Raw genomic sequence first — 18,207 nt, forward strand, 5'->3', positions numbered from 1 at the left:
TCCCTTTAAAAAAAATCAAAGGAAAGAAATAGTGGTAAATAATGCATACAAAAGATCAAGGGATCGTGGCCACCCTGGGCAAGCACTTACTTACACATGTGAGTAACTGCATTCACTTCAATTTTTCCAGCTATTTAGTTGGTCTAATAAAAGATATCACATTTATCCTAAGAACCTTGTCTGCCAATGTTCACTTCAGTAAGACTCTCCAAATGTGTATCTGCAGGATTTGCAGGATCAAAATGAAATTGTGCACTAATGGCCAATATGTATTACACTAATGTATGTCAAGATCTGGGGCTCTTTTTTATTCCCCAGTTCTTAGACGGAATAAATAATATATATCCTTTTATTTTCTTGAAATGTAAGTTAAGTGGGGATGTGAGAAAAATCTGAACGTGCATATTCACCTATATTCCCATCCAAGTCAAGTACCACCATTTTAAAATTATATTACATTATGTTACATTACATTACATTACACAGCATTGAGGATCTAGAGTTCATCAGTAATAAGTGAGTAGGTGTGACAGTGGGCAAGGAGGGAATAGAGTTCAGGGATGGATCTACAAGGGGTGAAGTGGTTCCATCTTTCAGTCTGCGCTTCAGGAACAGCGGCAGGCAACTTTTCTTAAATCCAGAAATCAGGTACGAATCTCCTTCCCTTCTCCCCCAATCCTAATTTTCTATGATTCTCTGCTTAGTGGCATATCCCATCTCCCCGCCCCCCCTACTGCTGCTGTCCCCAGTGTCTCTGGCTGCCCCAGGGGAGGGGGGTGCTCCACAGCTGCTCCAGTTTTGCTTCAGCTGGGTTGCAGATGGAGCCAGGCTTGGCCAGTGGCAGTGGGCGGGTTCCTCCTCCATGTCCATGCCCCTGAGTATTCCTCGCTAGCCAAGGAGTAAGCTCAGGGAAAGGGAACCTGCCCAGTGCTGCTGCTGACACTGTCTCTGGCAGCACTGCATTGCACAACAGCATGGACAGCCGCAGGCAGGAGTGGGAGGAGAGTACAAAGGGAAAGGGAGGGAGCGCCAAGAATGGCAGGGAAAATTCTTACCTGTTTTGGGGACTCAAAAAAAAAAATCCCCAGCTGCTGCTCCCATGACGTGGCTTGCCCATTCTTGTGGTGGAGGGAGCGAGGGAGGCAGAACTGGGAGTGGAGTTACAGACCCCTCTTCCGTGTCAGTCGTTGCTCCCACGCCCCCTTTACACAATCATGGATCCAACCATGGCAGAATTTAGAAAAGCAAACCTCCTTAGCTTCAGATTACAAAATAATGCTTTTCTGTTTACTATCTCTACTTAATCCTATTCAGTCCTATCATCCAAAGGGATATTTCCCTCATTCAAAAACATAACAGATGGTAAAAAGATTTCCTTGAGAATATTACAATATTAGATACCATGCAGACTTCTTTATTTCTCATCAGTCATTTAAAGATAGACCTTTAAAACCATCACTTGACACAATCTCTTTAATACCATCTTCCATTTCTGATTCCACAAAGTTTTAGAAAAAATCTATATTTATCAGTACTGCAGATAATCATGCCCACCCTCTTTGAAGATATGTATGCATTTCACACTATTGCAAATTTTAGCAAAAATGTTAAGAGGTATTTGTTTGGAACAAGCTCTGGAAAAAAATGGAAACATAGCATACTGTAAAACAATGTGTTTTTCAGAAGTTATGATGTAGAAAAGTAGGATGTTTTTCTTATAGTGTCATGACTATAAAGCTGTTAATAAATATTCTGGCTATGGGGAAACAAGACTCAGAAGCAGACATAACAGATCAGGTAAAATGCCATTGATTCTTATTTATAAAATTATTAATAGATTCATAGACATTAGGGCTGGAAGGGACCTCGGAAGATCATTGAGTCCAGCCCCCTGCCCCAGGGGCAGGAAGCCAGCAGGGATCATAGGATCCCAGCAAGATAAACATCCAAATGTCTTTTGAAGGCATTCAAAGTAGGTGCTTGAACCACCTCCAGCGGCAGACTATTCCAAACCTTGGGGTCTCGGGCAGTAACGAAGTTCTTCCTTATATCCAGCCTGAAACAGTCATGGAGGAGTTTGTGACCATTCAATCTTGTCATCCCTTGGGGCACTCTGGTGAGCAGATGTTCCCTCAGCTCCTGGTATGCACCCCTGATAAACTATAGGCAGTCACCAGATCACCCTTGAGCCTGCGCTTTTCCAGGCTGAAGAGTCCCATAGCTCTCAGCCTCTCATCATAAGGTCCGTTTTCCTGACCTCTGATCATGCACGTGGCTCTCCTCTGCACTTTCTCAAGCTTCTCCACATCCTTTTTCAATTGCGGAGCCCAAAACTGGACGCAGTACTCCAGTTGCAGCCTCACCAAGGCCGAGTACAATGGGAGGATGGCGTCCTAGGATTTGCTTGAGAAGCATCTATGGATGCAAGCCAGCGTTTTGGTCGCTTTACTAGCTGCAGCATCACACTGAAGGCTCATGTTCATCTTGTGGTCAGTCATGACCCCCAAGTCCCTTTTGTCTGTAGTGCTAGCCAGCGTAGCACTGCTGAGCCTATAAGTATGTTGCAGGTTTTTCTTCCCAAGGTGGAGAACCTTGCATTTTTTGGTGTTAAACACCATCAGGTTCTCGTCCTCCCATTTCCTGAGCCTGTCAAGGTCAGCCTGGATCACCCTCCTGTCCTCAGGTATGGATGCTTTACCCTAAAGTTTGGTGTCGTTGGTGAACTTGGCCAGTCTGCTTCTGATACCAATGTCCACATCATTAATGAAGATGTTGAATAGTGTTGGCCCAAGGACGAGCCTTGACGGATCCCACTGGTCACAGGGCACCATGACAATTGACTTCCGTCAACTACCACCCTCTGGGTCTGACCACGGACCCAGTTCCCCAGCCAGCAGATCGTGGTGAAGCCGAGGCTGCAGTTAGCCAGTTTCGCTAAGAGGTGATCATGGGATACCAGAACGAAGGCTTTTTTGAAGTCAATATGTATGACATCAATCTCTTCTCCCTTGTCCAGGTGATAGGTCACCTGGTCGTAAAAGGAAATCAGATTCGTCAAGCAAGACCTTTCCGTGACAAACCCAGTATTCAAGCCACAACAAACCCGTGCTGGCTATCCCTCAGGATGCTGCCATCAGCCAGTCCGTTAAGAATGGTGTGATGGAAGGTGCCTTAAGTGGGGTTCCCTGGGTGATGCACTATCCGTCTGGTGTGGAGACCCGCCCCTCGACTCGCCTGCCACAACTTGGTGTTATTATATAAAGAGAGGGTTCAGTGGAGATCTTCATCCTTGGGGGGGTCCCTGGAGATGGCAGTACTCATGGTTCAAGGCGTGATGTTCCACGGGGCTCCGCCTCCCCTACACCCTGTCCACTCACCAACCGGATGGGCACTAGCAATGATGATTTGGTCGTGCTGGCTTGACCATGGCTTGCTTCGAGGGGGACCCCACGTCTGGGTGGGCTCTGTTGGCACTTGTCAGGCTGCCCCTTCTGTTTCGACGAGTAGCATTTCCGCCCTAGAGACTGGCAAACTATATGTGCATAGGCTGGCGCCTACTTCAGTGCCTCTGGGTAGGGCGCTTAGTTCTTAAGCCTCCTCTCCTTTTTTTTTTTTTTCAAAAGAAATAGGCCCATGGGGAGGAGAGGGGTGTGGAGTTGCCTCCTTTCCCCCATCTTCCTACAGGGGGCTCAAATGCCTCCCCTGCTCTGCCTGCCGGCGCAGCAACCGGCTGCGCTGCTCCTCTCTATTGCAGGAGCCTCAGTGCGTCTGGCGTGCTCCCTTTCTGCTCCTCCTGCCCCCTGAGTTCTAGTGGGGCTTTTAAATCTTCCCATGGTGGCTGGAACGGCCGCCGTGATTGGCTCAGCTGTTTCCTGCCCAGGGAACAGCTGATTAAACAGCCGGCGTAACGCCGGCTCCCGCGGCCGCAGCCACGGTTCCTGCTCGGGCTCTGGCTGCCCAGCGGGAGGTAAATTTCCCCCATGGGGGGGTTGTTTGTGGGGTTTGGGGCCTGCGGAGACTACTCTCTCCCCTTCAGGAGCCTGTGGAGGCATCTTGCCACCACAAATGGCCTCTTTGATAATCTTTTCTAAGACCTTCCCCAGGATAGAGGTCAGGCTTATGGACCTGTAGTTTGCCGGGTGCACTTTCCTCCCTTTCTTGAAGATAGGCGCCACATTGGCCTTCTGCCAATCTTCGGGCACTTCACCAGAGCTCCAGGAATTCTCAAAGATCCATGCCAGGGGCTGAGCTATGATGCTCGCCAGCTCCTTGAGTACCCTGGGTGTAAACTGTCAGGGCCGGCTAACTTGAAGGTATCCAGCCTCTCAAGGTGTTCCTTCACGAGGTCAGCACTGATAGAGGGTAAGGAATCACCCTCACCCGGGCCTCCCTGTCCTGTAATGGGCAGGGGTGTTCCATGGGACTGGTGAGAGACCGACGCAAAGTACCCATTTAGCAAATTGACTTTTTTCTGGGTGTCGCTTGTCAGTTGTCCCATCTGGTTTATCAGAGGTCCAATGTTGTCCTTGCTTTTCCTCCAGCTCCCTACATATCTAAAAAAGGACTTTTTATTGTCCTTGATACTTGTAGCTAGATGGAGTTTGGTCTCAGCCTTGGCTTTCCTTGTTCGCTTCCTGCAGGTCCGGACCAGTGCAGAATATTCCTTCTTGGAGGTGGAACCAGTCCTCCATCCTTTGTAGGTCTTTCTTTTTAGACACAGGAGGTTCTCTAGTTCCCTGCAGAGCCAAGGGGGTTGTTGTGCCCTTTTGCTGCCTTTCCTCCAAGATGGAATAGACTTTGCTTGTGCATCCAGGATTGCTCCTTTGAGGAGCAACCACTCATCCTGAACTCTCCTCCCCTAAGGTTTGTGGCCCTTTAGGGCCTCACTGACAAGCCTCCTGAGCTTGTCAAAGTCAGCTTTCCTGAAGTCGAGGACTTCTGTATTGCTGACTGACTTGCCAGCTTTATGGCAGATGGTGAAGGTGATTAGCTCATAGTCACTGTTACCCAGCTTCTCTTTGATCATTAGATCACTGATTAGGTCGTTCCCCATAGCTAGTACCAGGTCAAGCAGTACTTTACCTCTCATTGGCCCGTAGACTTCTTGCGGGAATAATAATTTTTTTTTCACAACCAAAAGAACAGAAGAAGGATATCAAAACTATATTCAGTCTGAGGGTATCATTCTTAAAGGAAGGCATATTTTTCATAACTGTTATTAAAGAAGCAATAGAAAATGGATTCTATTTCTACAGTATTCTAGAGTAACATGGTTGTCATCTAGGTACTGGAAATGAAAGTGATTTCACAAATTGATTTGATATATTTGCTACGGGGCTAGGATGGGGCCGTGTTCAGTGCTCCAGGCTGGAACAGGGACAGAACCTGCCAGTGTGGAGCAGGGGAAAGTGGGGGGGGAAAGGGGCAGGCAAGGGAGCAGAGGTTGTGAGGAGATTGCTCAGTGCAGAGGCCGTTGGGTGGGGGGCAGCGGGTGAAGGGGAGATAGGCAGTAGCTGCAGCTATGGCTCCAAACCTGGGCAGAGGCTGAACCCCAGACTATAGCAGCTGCCTGTTCCCATACCACCCTTATACACAATTCTGCAATGGGGCTTCCCCCCACACACACAAACAGTTAAATGGGGGAAAAACCTCATCTTAGAATTGAGTAACATGGGACTCTCATGCGAGCTGTCCACAAATAGTATCCCAAAAACCACTTCTACAAATTCATTCTAGTAATAACAGAGGAAGAAGATAATTTTTTTCCTATTTATGGATCCTGTTATGATAAAAGTAAGCTCATGGGAAGCAGCAAAAAAGCAGAATACATTGTTATAACAGAGATAGATGTGTGAATTTGTAATATATGAGACAGCAGTTTATCACAGAGAATAGCTTACCTTACAGTGACCAAAAATTATAAGAGCAATCTTATCAGAAGACATATTTCTAAAAGTGCATATAAATTATATAACCTTCCATAATTGCTGAGAATGACAATATAATTTATGGAAATAATACAATGAGCAGGACTACACAAATGACATTTCTATAATAACCCCTTTTAAACATTTTGTTTTACTAAGAGGTCAGTCTCCCAACGATTCCTTGCTGTATTATAAATAGTCATGCAAACAATTTAAAATGATGGATGAATGTGAATAGTAGTTTGCCCTGAAAGAACTGAACACTGGTGCAGATGCTTGTTTTACAGGATTAGGAAGATATTTAGTAACATATGTGAGTGCAAGTATTTGTCACAGGAGAAACAGAGAATCCAAGCAACATACATTTTTCAGAGCTGAGAAAACCACATCCATTTCAGTTAACATTATAAAAACAACTGCAAGACCATAACCACTTAGTTGTATTAGACATGTCCAGTGTTCCTTTACTAAGCAAACAAGATGGTGTGACAAGATGTAGCCAATAAATCACTAGCCAATGTTTCAATGGCAATATAGACCAATATCTCTACCCCTAAATTCAAAGGTAAATAGTTTCCACAAACATATCAAGGAGGGCTGAGATCTACTTTCTGTCTTTTCATGGTAGTTCTGTCACTTGGATCACCATCAGTGTATCTTTTCCCCTCTAGGTTGCCAACCCAGGAAAAATAAATTATTCATAATCTGCAAACTTTTTACTGGCAACTAAGCTTTTATGCTGATATATGTTTTTACTGATACTGCATATATTTTACATAATGGAAATGTAACCCTACTGCCAGGCCCTGGACAGCAGTAACAAGGGCCAAATTCAAATTCAGGGGCACAACGCCAACCTTTAACGAAGTCTTTCTTGACTGCCGCAATGATTTTACTCCATGATGCCCCCATCTCAGGAGTCTCATATTCACTCCCACACCCTGGCACGCTTCACCCCTGCCTGCACTCTGCACTATGCTGCCCCTACTCCAGCGCCCCCCTGCCCCCGAAATATCACCCCAACTAGCTATAGTCCCTCTGTCCTGACACAAACCCCAACCTGCCTCCTTTTCTCCCTCCCAGTCCTGCAGCACTGTCCCACTCATCGCGCCCACCTCCCTGTCCTCTCAGGTGCCTCAGATTGCTAAGGGCTATGTGGTCTTGCCTACAGTGGCTGATGGGACGCAGCAGCAGCAGCACATGACTTTTGTGGGGAGGAGGAGGACACTGTGGACGCTCCTATGGGCCACAAAGTCCTGGTGAAGAAGGTAGGTCCTTCCTCTGTTCTCTAGCCACAAGGTGGCACTGCTCTGTTTATTGCATCCTGCCTCATTCTGACAGGGGATCTTCAATGAAGCTCACTGTGTCTTAGCTTTTATTGAAATATCCGTTTTTTAAGGACTTTATGGATGAGTGCTTCAGCCCTTTTTTACGGACTCTGTAAATTTATGCAGGGTTCAAATCACACTTTGACTCTTGGTGGGGGTCTGCAAAAAAAGTCGGGCTCCCCATCACAATGCCCTAATAAAATCAGAGAGCCCCCCAGTTTATGATTTTCAAATCTTACAGGGGGGCTCTTGTCTCTTATGGGGAACTCAGCCCCCTCCGAGTTCCCCTGTAATTTGAACCCTGAATGTATATACAGTTGGCAACTTTGTTTCCCCTCCACAAACAAAACGAAACAGAAAAAAAAAAATCAAACAAAGAAAAAAACTCTAAGATAAGCAATTTTTCAACCTTTAGATAAGGTTGTCGGTCTGTTAATGGGTTAAGAGTCTTCTATTATATAGATTTCCATTAATAATCTCAAATTCAAAAAGATTATCGAAAGTTTGTGAAGAATTAAGACCATCCTGGTTAAAAAGATTGTTGATTATTCCTACATGATAGAGATAACAATAGAACACCCAGTAAATCCCATAATTTTTTTCACTCAGTAGTCACAACCAAAATATTTGCTGGACTATGAATGAATTATATTGGAAGGAGAAGAAATTACAGCAGTACTTTGAGGTCTGCACTGATTACTACTAAATAATATCTAAGTGCATAAAGAAGTTGGGTTTGAACAGGCCTTGAATAGTTTAGTAGACATTTGTTGAGGGATCATCTCTGTCTCTTTCTCTCTCTCTCTAATCTTCAAGTAACTATCATCTTCTTAAGATCAGGATATTATTTTCTTGATATGAAAAGGAAGGAAGTTGGTGGTAGTTCGTTCTTCATGACAGCCACTCAGTTTTGGAAATTTTTCTTTCTCAGTCTGGTTATCATGTGTTAACATTAAACAAACTCAGTTAGTTTCTCACAAATCAATGTATGATTGTTATGTTACATTTTGTATAGAGTCTAGGATTAAAGTAGATGCTCTAAAAATGAAAAAAAAAACCCAGAAATACATTTTGTTCTACCTCCCTGTGGGGACTCCAGAATGTTATATGATTTATCCGGCTACCTTAACCGGCAGGAAGGGCTCACTATATCATTAAGTGGTAGCCTTAGGGAACATATTGAATTATGACCCATGAAAGGAATACCCAGTATACACTAATTTTCTGGGTTAATGTTTTGGAGGGTAGCCAAATTATTTCTGCACAAGATGTCCCTGGAGGAACCTAAGTGATAATTTTACAAAGCCTGTGACAGACCCTATACAAAGCCTATGACAGAGGTCATTTGAATCATTAAAACAAGATTTCCCTTTACTTCTCATCAATCCAAATTTTCTTTCTGGTTGCGAGGCATACAAATTGCCATAATAGATCAAGGCAGTAGCCACTTAATGCAGTGTCCTGTCTCTAAATGTCCAATACCAGATTTTTCAGAGGAAGGAAACCTGGGGGAAGACAGTTGTAAAAGAACCTACCCCTTAAGAAAATGTCCTTCTACCACTCCAATAATTGGAAGATGAAAGGTTTATATCTCTTCCCATGGTCTTCATTTAGATGTTTGCTTTTTGAAGTCTGGATAGTCTTATTACTCATATATATGTCCAGGTTATTTTTTCTAATACTCTGTGGCCTATTTTCCATGATGAGTCAATATTCCACATATCACCAAGATAAAATTAATACTATTGTAAGAACTTCATTAGAGTAGATAGAACTTTTAATAATACAGGGAAAAGAATTATTATTCCTCTAAAAATCAGAAATACTGTAACTGTACTGAAAAGGGTATATTACTCTAAGATGCATATATCATACTAATGTAAATGCTCCACATGGTGACTTTTAAATAGTTTATACTGAAACAGATAAATTACTTCTTGAAAACATATATTACTCAAAGGGAAAGACATACCTATTAATGAAATAGCACAGATGCAGTTCAGCAGTGATATCTCATCATTTGATTCTGATGTATTGTTTTCTCAACCATATTTATCATTTACTAATTCACATATATTACTTACTGAACTAGATCCATCACATACTGAATCACATTTATAAAAGTGAACTGGATGCTTTCACATTAAACTGAAGTTACCACTTATCAATCTAAACAAATTGCATAGTAAAACATCAATATAGTCAAGCTGCATGTAAAATGTAAACCAAGTGATAAATTAAGTGTATCAGAATATGTACTCCAGTAAATGTTATGTTAATTAATTGACCCAAGGCATGACCTGTGGAATATAAATATAAATAAAACACTACATAAATAAATGACTACAACAACTATTAACGCAGACCTAATAAAGCACATTAACCATTCATTGTCGTTGGGATTTTACATTATTTACTGTGGAGACCGTACATGTTCATTAATGTGTCGTAATTATGCTGTAACTGGGACTTAATGAGACATAATTTGTTCTACTGCGCAGTAGTGCCAGCGCACACTTTTTTGTGATGCTAATGGACAGTAGACTATTTCTACTGCACATTAGTACAGTTTTTGCCTGCCACGCTAATGTGTCGTAGAATTAGTCTACTGTGCCTTCAGCATCTTGTGTAGATGCACCCTGTAAAGCCATAAAAAGCTGCCCATCGTAATAGAATATATATGCTTTAAGGTATGTGGTTTTAAAGAGTTTGAAGAATTTAACCAGCAGGGGGAACATCTACATGAGATGCTTTACTGCACAGTAGCATAGTTTACTGCTCAGTAAGCATGTGAATTTACACGTGCACATGCTTACTGCACAGTAAACCACACTAATCGTGAGTAACTTTGCTACCTGCAAATGCAAGTAGCAAATTTACTTTTGATTAGTAACGATGCAGTAGCGTTCATGTAGATGCCTGACCAGGAGCCAATCTGCCCCTGGTCAGCCAGCCACAAGGGGGCAGGAGATTGGAGCTGCCAGGGAGCTGCCTACTGCCAGGGTGGGCTCTGCCACTAGAGCCCGGTTGGGCCTGGCAGCAGGGAGCTCCAAGCCCCCTGCTTCACCATTGTGATCAGAGAGCGGGGGGCTGGGATACCCTTATATCCCAGTGCCAGCTACATGGAGGCAGAGCTGTCATTTGGAGATCTTTATCTCCCAGCCCAAACTCCGCAGTCACGGGGTTCAGGTTGTGAGACCCTCGTCTCCCAGAGCCAGCTCTGTAGTTGTGGAGGACTTCTTTGAGGTGACTTTACTGGACTTTTTGAAAAGCTCTTGGTTGGACTTTTTGAAGGGTTCTTGCCTGGAGTCTTCTCAGAAGTCTTGGCTGCAGGTTTTTCTGGAGTCTTGTCTGCTTTCTTAAAGAAAGTGTCCAAGGAAGTTTGGACAGATGTTCTCCAGGGAGATGAGCGATGCAGTGAACTTGTTCGCTGGCATGGCGTCACATCGGATCAAGCGTTGTAAAGTCGAAACTGACATCATAAAGTTGAAACAGGGTGTCAATTTATAAACATTGTAAGTGCAAAATGTTGTAACTCGAAATGTTGTACGTCGAGGACTGCCTGTATATTTATTTCAGTTTGACAGCACTTCACAGAGACTAACAGAACCTACCATGTAGACATTTTTAATATAATTCAAATATAAACAAGAATAGAATCTTTTTTATCTTAGTGTAGTTCCAAATCTCCACAGAATCAAATGGAGGTACTCTGAAAATATACTGGTATAAACAGAGATAAGAACTTATCCCAAGATGTGTATATTGACTGTAAAGTAAGCATTAGATAAGACCTTCCAATAAAACAGACTGTATTTCCAAAAGCAGTCTATTTAAAATACAGTAATAACTTTAACAATAATTATCTTAAATACTTAGAGGCTCTGAGATCAGGGATACCTAGCTCTTTCTGTACAGATATACATGCACAGTAAGAGGCAGTTCTCGTCAAGACCTGTAAGAAATTTTTTTTTAAATTATTTACTTTCAGAGACTCATGCCAAAAATATTAGACTGCTCAAATAAATGCGTTATCCCAATTGGGAAACTTTAAGGAAGCTGCTGCTACTTTTCCATTACTTTAAAAATCCGTATCTAAGATTATTAAGTTGATTGAAGCAGTAACATTTCTGTTTACTTATTCCCATGATGTAACTTTCATCAGAGGTGAGGTTAAAATATTCATCTGCTCTACACTTCATTTATTTTTACATGGTTAGTACAGAGAAACAGTAGCTCTGCTAACAGTTAGGGTTACAACCAGGGAGTTTTCATTAGAAAGCTATATTTTATTCTGACTATAATTTTAGCTTGGGAAATAGGTTTGCCTGATTGCTAAATTTAAAAAATGCGAGATTTGCTCTGATGGGAACGTATTTGCAGAGTTTGAAGAAAAATAGTCATGCTTTTTATTACTAATTATTACAAATTTCCCCAACTTAAAGTTTTTACATTTACCTATCTTTCCCCACAGTTACAAATTTGCTGTTATTAATCCTCCCACTAGTCATACAGTTAGAGTTCCTTGCAGAATCATGCCATATGTGGGAAAAAATAATTGTAATTAAGCAAAGTTATTAAGAAGTGTTGGTGCATAGTGTATATTGCTGAATCTTGCTCATTGAATTATGCTCCTCAGGTTTTCTCAATTTTATTATGAGTTGTGCCATTCATGTCAGTGAAATAGCACTGAAACCCCTAACCCTTGTTCCTACTTTGCACTTTGTGTAGTTATTTATATTTGTACAAAGTTGAATAAAGTGCTGTAATTGCTATTTGCATTTTACTCCCATTACATACCATATTTACTTACATACTACATGTACCCTTTCCCCAAAAATAAGGTCTCCCAAATTGAGGTGTGTGTCTTAAGTGGGGAAGCTGATCTTCTGCACTAGAATGGAGGAATGGAAGTATTGATAACAACCGTAATGGGTGCCTTCCTTCTCTCCCCCGCCAGCTCCAGGGAGGGAGGGGAACAGTTCAGGGTCAGAACTACAGTGTCAGCCCTTTCAGAGCCACTGGTGAATTGGAAGTAGCTTTTGGCTAATAAGCCAAAAGCTGCTGCTAATTCAACAGAGTCTGTGAGAGGGTTAAAACTCTAGCTTTTGCTGATGCGGCAGAACAGTCAAAACTCAGCCATGACTGGAAAAAATCTGTTTTTCTTCATTTTGCCCTCACAAAGCAGGGTGCGTGTCTCATGATATGTGAGAAAATATGGTACTTAATTTGCAGACTGTGCAAAACCAAGCTAAAGCAAAAGAGTAATTTCTTTAGGATTTCCAAGAAGGCCACACTTCATGTATTCCATATGGTGAGTACCCTTAGCTTATAAAAAAGTATATTAGTCGGAACATTGAGGATGAACAGGCATATATAAGATCCCTTCCCCTTTCATTACATTTCTTCTAATTTCTGGAGTAAATAAGGCAATGGATCCATAGCCATTACACAGTCATTTTCCAAAACCTTATCCATCCTATGTACCAAGGCCATTTAATAAATGCATATAATATGTTATAGATTCATAGATCCTGTGGCCGGAAGGGACCTCAATAGATCATCGAGTCCGAACCCCTGATCATGGCAGAAAATAGTGCTGGGGTCATGTGACCCCAGCCAGGTGCTTATCCAGTCTTTCCTTGAAGACCCCCAAGGGAGGGGAGAGTACCACCTCCCTTGGAAGCCTGTTCCAGAATCTGGCAGCCCTAACCGTGAAGAAGTTCTTTCTGATGTCCAACCTAAATTTGTTCTCTATCAGCTTGTGGCCATTGTTCCTGGTTATTCCAAGGGGTGCCCTGGTAAACAGAGCATCTCCTATTCCATGCTGCGCCCACCTGGTGAGTTTGTATACTGCCACAAGATCCCCCCTGAGCCTTCTCTTGCAAAGGCTGAAAAGGTCTAGGTCCCTCAGTCTTTCCTCGTAAGGCTTTCCCTGCAGGCCTCTAACCATATGAGTGGCCCTCCTCTGGACCATCTCAAGGTTGTCCACGTCCCTCTTGAATTGCGGTGCCCAGAATTGGATACAGTACTCCAGCTGCGGCCTAACCAGTTATCGTGCACTTATAAGTTGTTTCATATCATATATTCACAGGGGCCTAAATTAAAGTTTTTCTCCCATTTCTTAACTTTGTTTGTCTTGAGTACTTTATAAGCTTAACATTCTTTTAAAGTAATGTTTTGGATGATCAGAAACATGGCAAACATGGCCTAACATGCTTAATGAGGATATCAAAATGCACACAGGCATAATTCAATGCCCCTACTCTTCCAGACCAGAGAAGGATTGGTAGACTTGGATGTATAAATCACCTTCAAGGGATAGTTGGTAGGACAGAAGACATTTTTCCTGCCCCCCTTTCCTCTCATCCCCATCCCACTCATCCAAAATAGTTGAATCATTTGGGATGAAACTTTCCCAAACAAAAATCAGCAAGAGGCAGGCACCCAGTATAGGAAAAGGCATCCCAGATTGCTTTTCCCATTTTATTAAATTTTGGAGGTTACAAGCAACTGAAAACAGGATCTTATAATAAGAAGTGTCAGCTACACTAATAGAGTGGTGGCATTTCCATCTCTCTATGATAACTTCTACTTCAAGAGTCCTGGATATGTCAGAAATGGGTTTCTGTGCCTTTTTCTCTAGGTTACCAGTTTGAAAGGTTTTTCCTGTTTCATTTATTATGTAGTTGATAGCTTGTTTGTAAGATGCAAGGCTCCTGATAGAATACATGCACTGCCACCAACTCTGCACTAATTGGCAGACGCAGCCAAAAGCCAAGATTGCATAGACCATGGAGGCAGATATACCCCTGTCGATCCTTGAATATCAGTGCACTAGAGAGACAATGGGTGTGGGTAGTTTATCGTACCTTTACCCTGTAGAACAGACTTAATTTCATAGCAGTGTTAATTTCACAGCACTCATTAAAACTGGATCGGAGGCCATTTTAATGGAAGTTTGAAGGACTGTACATGTAACTTACAAGTCATTCATGGTGCTGCACAAAAACTGGCAAGTATAAAAAACTTAGGGGAGAGGGGAAGCTAGAGTTGGGGCACTCATGGTGAGAATGGCCACACGTTTCCTGAGGAAGTCATACCGCCAAGAAGGAGATAGGCAGCAACGCCAGACCTTCCTACTCATTCTCTGAACTCCACCTGGTTGGATTCAACAGCTGTGCCCATGCCTTGCATGTGTTACCAATTAATGACTTAGTTGGGCACTTGGCCCCAGTCTGATACCAGGCCACCTCAGGCTTTTACATGCTTGTTAGGGCATATACCTACCCATCCTCTGTCCTTTTTCTCTCACTGGTTTCCTTAGCCTAGGCCCACTATGCCAGGCCTGACTTCTGGATCCCAGCCCAACTCTCGCTCTCTCAGGTTGTGCCCTTGGGCTCTGAGCCACTGGCTATCTCTGCCCTGCCTTGGGCAATGAGCCTACTCTGGCTCCATCTGGGACCCTGGCCCCACTGTCCTTCAGCCTGTCTCTGTCCTCCCTGGGCACTGGGCCCCCTGATCCTTGTCCAGCTCATGTTCAAGTGAGGCTTCAGCCTTTTTCTTCTCTCTCTCTCTAGGCTTGAACCCCTCCCTCAGGTCTAAACCCTGAGTCAAGACCCCTAGCAGGGCTCTAAACACTGGCATGCCTCTGGCATACCACTGTGGGTAAAATCCCCAGATGCCCCTCGGGCCATGGCCGCCACTCACTCTCCTTTTAGCCATGCCCAAACCACTGGTTGAAACTAACCAAGGAGTAAGCCTTCTGGCAAACACAAACTAAACCCTCTCAGGGTTCAAACATAAACAATGGCTATCCAACCAGAATAACAAGGCCTTTCCCTAGGTGACATTCCCCTATAAAGCAGCTGCACTCTGTTTGCTTTCCTCAGGATAGCCCCAGTGCCAGCTAGGAGCTGCTTTCCCCCTGCTCTGGGGCTCTTGCCTCTGCAGCCTCCAGGACCAGCCCGACCCCCCGGGCCTGTGTTTCTACACTTCCCTGGCCCAGCCCCTGCTGGTCATCCGCCTCCCTGAGCTTCCACAGTGCAGCTAGTTCTGCAGGTAAATCCCCTAGTACCTGTTCCCTGGCATCTCATGAGGAGCAGCTTTCCCTGCCCGAGCATCTCTCTGCTGCTCATTCACCCTTAAAAGAACAGGAGCCTTTGACTCGCTGTTACAATGAGGTATTAGACTAAAGCACTTTCTGTTAAAGCGCTTTATTGAATGTCTGTGCCAGATCCCATCAAGGGTTAAGCTAGAGTGCTATTGCCGCCATCCCAGGGAGCGTTGCACAGGGCTGTACTCTAGCCTTGAGTAGAGCTGTTTTGCTCTGTCTGAGCATCGGGTCAGCCCTGCCCCCTCGGCTCTCACCAACCTGAACCTCACCTCCTCCCTACAGCCAGCTGTGAGCTGCAGCCAGCTGGAGGAGTGGGGGACAAGGGGAGATCTTTCTCCCTGCAGCTACCCTGGCCCTATGGCATGGCACTGCCTGGCCAGGGGAGGTGTGGGGGAAGGGGCCAGGGGCTCCCATGGTGTCTGACCGGGGGATGCATGGATCCCTTTCCTCTGCAGCTCCCATGGGCTGGCTGGGAGGCCTGCCCAGCTGGGGCAGGCACATCAAAAGGTGTCCAGGCTCTCCCTCCCCACAGCAGCCCCAGCTTCGCAACCGCTGTCTGGCCAGGATGGCCTCAGGGGAAAAGGTCTAGGGTCCCAACCCAGCCACTGCTGACAGTCTCCAGCTGGCAGGGGGAGGGCTGGGGAGATGAGCCATTCCAGCAGCCTCCTGAAAGTCATGTGGGAGTGCCCCCAGTGGCTGGTGTGAGCAAGTTCTGAGCCCCCACCCCTCCCCAACCAAACAGTGAACATCTGTTCAATTCGCTTCCACTCTACCTTATAGCCCTTTAAGTAATGTGCAATAGTTGGAGCGCTTCTGCCAGGGGCTTTTTGAACATCTCTACTTAGCCTTAGATAATATCAGGTAGACTCAGAACAAGGAAGTAAATCTTTTTCAAATATACTGAAATGGGTTCTCCATTTACAACTTATTGTGACTACATAATTTACTATTATTTATCTCAAGATCCTTTAGAACTCAGATCAAAGTTGTGTCAGATACAAAATGATTTTTAATATGTCACATGGCATTGTGCTTGTGGCAAGATGTAAAGCGGAGGACGTTACTGTTGAAGAAAAAAGGATGCTGCAGGAAGGTCACCCTGGAAAAGTAGTCTGAACTCCAACAACATTATAAGTTTACTGTGTGATATCCCCAAAGGTTTCAAAATCTTTATATAGTGATATAGAATTGCCTGAAGATAAGAGAATTATTAACCAGGAAAAAAAAGATCTAGGACTGCTCAGGACCATGGTTCTCAACCAAGGTGTTGCAAGAACCTGCCAGAGGCGCTGCGATACTTGTGCTGCTGCTGTGGAAAGAAACTGCCCTCCGCGCACCTTGGTTTTCAGGAGGCATGTCAGACCTGAACTGTGAAAAGCTGCAGCAGAAAAATGTGCTTGCCAGCTTTACATTTACTGACATATTAATTAATAATAAAATGATTTTTATATTACAATATTCATAATATATCTCTATTTATTTTTTAAATGGGGTACCAACTAAATTTGGAAATGTTTTGGAGGAGTGCTTGGAATCTAAAAAGGTTGAGAACTACCTGCTTAGAACATCACTAGAAGGTTATTTGCCCTAGTAAATAATTAAGTCAGGAAAAGAAGTTACATTCAGATGCAAATTTTATCAAAGAAAAGCCTGTATTAATGACCTAAAATAAAGCTATTCTGAGAAATCCAGTTTTAAAAGTGCAACTGATTTTTTAAAAAGATTCAAGCCTCATTTTTGTTCACTTTCAGATGTCTTACTAACAATCAATTGAATTTTCTTCACATTATCCCTATTTAAAAAAAAAAATCAGCTGCTGGGCTGAAAAGAATGAGTAGTTTCAGCCCCAAATTCAATTTTAAGGAAGCTAGATGCAGCTGAATATAGGTATTTAAAATAAAAACCCATCACTTAATCTTAACTTTAGAGATTTTACCATAATACTATAAATATCTCCTTAACCGATCATTTATTTATAATAATCTATTTAAATATTGGTTCCTAAAAGCATAGGTAGAACTGGGCATAAAATTGATATCTTATTTTCTTGCATATATCACACCCCCAAACAAGACATGCACCCTGTTTTGGAAAGGCATAATGAAGATAAAAAGGTTTTTAGTCCAGAATTATGTTTGCATAATGTTTGCTAAGGACAGAGCCTAATCTTTAGCTGTCTCACACACCCTTTACTGCCTGGGGATCTTCAAGAGGAGGTTAGATAGGCATCTGGCTGGGGTCATCTGAACCCAGAACTCTTTCCTGCCTATGCAGGGGGTCGGACTCGATGATCTATTCAGGTCCGTTCCGAGCCTAACATCTATGAATCTATGCTTCACTAAATCTATAACCCTAAGTATTGCTGAACTCCATGGGTGGATCTACGATTTTGAAAAGAGCTCAAGAGTCTCCAGGATTGCAAAATAGGAGGAAGACCACCAGCAGCTGGGCAGATAGTAAAATTGTCATGAGAAAGGTTAGCTTTATTCGTGGAACATAAAGACCATTAAAAAGAAGAGATAAACATTAACACTTGTGGAGTAAAGAACAATGAGCCATTAAGTCAACTGACTCCTTCAGCTTCCTGAATACGGAAAGTTGAGTAAATATATGGTGTGTGAGTAAATATGGTATTTTCCTGGGGAGGAAAATGAACATAAAAGTTCATTTTCACTGTTTTTTTAGTGAAAAAAATTGATTTCTCATTTATAATAATTGCAGAAAAATAAATATTTTCCCCCAAAATATACCAAGCATTTTTAGGAGAGATTTTCCAACCAAAAGAATTGAAAAATAGAATAGAAAGGTTTGACTTCCCGACACATAAAGTGGTATT

Source organism: Alligator sinensis, unplaced genomic scaffold (genome assembly GCF_000455745.1).
Source record: "Alligator sinensis unplaced genomic scaffold, ASM45574v1 scaffold104_1, whole genome shotgun sequence".
In the NCBI taxonomy this organism is placed as follows: Eukaryota; Metazoa; Chordata; order Crocodylia; family Alligatoridae; genus Alligator; species Alligator sinensis.